Here is a 2,217-nt window from a genome sequence, read left to right on the forward strand (position 1 = left end):
CCAAAAGCTTGCTAAGAAGAATTTTTCCAACTATTTGAGTCAGTCTAATAAGAGATATCAGATTTATCCAAAGAACCCTGTCTGCCTATGTCCTTAGACCAAGATGGCTACAACCTATGCTCTTATTATAGTGAACACAGTCAAGCAAAAATACCCTCAGTATCCTTACCTAAAAAAGTTATGTCTTGTGATTTACATGGACATCTTATGTTGACCAGAACAAAGTCTCTTACCTCCAGTTGACTTGGTTCTGGCCACAGGGGAGGACCTGGTGGGGGATCTACAGGTACAAAGTCACCTAGGGGATAGTGGCCACCAGTTGATAGGATTCCCTATCCAGTGAAAAGTGAGAAAGACAGCTAGTAGGGCGGAAGTGCTAGAATTCCAGAAAGCCAACTGCAATAAGCTCAGGAGATTAGTTAGTGTGGGACTGAGGATGGGAGCTCCTCAATGGACTGATCCTTCAGGCACAGAGGGACACCATCCCAGTTCACACAAAGGGAGGAAAAAGAGCCAAAAAACCTTCTTGGCTGAACAGGGAAATCCAGGAGAGCCTTCAGAGGAAAAGAGAGGCTAACAAACTGTGGAAGCAGGGCGCAGCCACCAAGGAAGAGTACATCTGCTTGGCTTGTGCTTGCAGGGAAGCAGTGAGGAAGGCCAAAGCAGATACTAAACTCAAGTTGGCAACAAAGATTAAGAGTAACAAAAAGGCTTTCTTTAAGTACATAAGTAGCAAGAAGAAGGCGCAGGGTAACATAGGGCCTCTACAGAATATTCTAGGGAAACTCATAACAGACAGGATGGATAAAGTGGAGCTTTTAAATGACTCCTTTGCATCTGTGTTCCCTGGACATGAATACAAATATGCTTCCCAATAAGACTTTAGTCTGGCATGACAGAAATACCAATCCACCTATGGTTAGCACTAACCTAGTGAAGGGGCACTTGAAGAGGTTGGACATATTTAAGTCAGCAGGCCCCAGTGATCTTCCTGCCCTTTGGGTGGGGGGCTGGACTCGATGATCTTCCAAGGTCCCTTCCAGCCCAAATGTCTATGAAATCTATGAAATCTTCACCCAAGAGTGCTAAAGGAATTGGCTGGTGTCATAGTGAAACCACTGGCGCAACTGTTTGAGCACACATGGCACTCAGGACAGGTTCCAGAAGACTGGAAAAGAGCCAATGTGATTCCTATTTTCAAGAAGGGGAGGAAAGAGGACCCAGGTAATTATAGGCCAGGTAGCCTTGCCTCTGTTCTTGGCAAGACCTTTGAAAAAATCATTAAGGATTACATTTGTGGTGGGCCATTGGGTGATACAATGTTAAGGGGAAACCAGCATGGGTTTATAGCAGACAGATCCTGCCTGACTAACCTGGTCTCTTTTTAGGACCAGGTCACAAAGTGCTTAGATGCAGGGGTGGAGATAGATGTTATCTACTTGGACTTTAAAAAGGCTTTTGACAGTGTTGCACCCAATTCTTACAAGTAAACTGAGTAGCTGTGATGTGGATTTTTTCACAGTAAAGTGGGTGAAAAACTGGCTTATGGGATGCACCAAGAGAGTGGTGGTGGATGAGGCGGTTTCTCCTTGGAGAGATGAGGGCAGTGGTGTTCCCCAGGGCTTTCTCTTTGGACCAGTGCTGTTCAATATCTTCATCAGTGATTTGGATGAGGGAGTTGAAAGTACTCTGTCCAAATTCACAGACAACACCAAACTATGGGGTACAGTAAACACACTGGAGGGCAGGGAGCGAATACAGGTGGATTTGGATAGACTGGGGAAGTGGGCAGATCAGAAGAGGATGCAATTTAACAAGGATAAATCAAGGTGCTGCACCTGGGGAAAAAGCATCTCCAATACACCTATAGACTGAGAAGGACTATTCTGAGTACCACGGCAGTGGAAAGGGATCTCAGAGTCTAGGTCAAGGCAAAAATGAACATGAGTTGCCAATGTGACAAGGTAATAAGTAAGGCTAACCACACTCTTCTTGCATTAGTAGGTGCAACACGGGCAGATCTAGGGAGGTGATACTTCCCCTCTATGAGGCATTGGTCAGGCCACAGCTGGAGTACTGCATCCAGTTTTGGGCACTGCACTTCAAGAGGCATGTGGATAACCTTGAGAGGGTTCAGAGAAGGGCTACTCATGTGGTTGAGGGCCTGAGGGTAAGATCCTATGAAGACAGACTGAGGGACCCGAATCTCTTCAGCCT

This window comes from Gavialis gangeticus, unplaced genomic scaffold, assembly GCF_001723915.1.
Source record: "Gavialis gangeticus isolate Ggan-Ray unplaced genomic scaffold, GavGan_comp1, whole genome shotgun sequence".
Taxonomy (NCBI): Eukaryota; Metazoa; Chordata; order Crocodylia; family Gavialidae; genus Gavialis; species Gavialis gangeticus.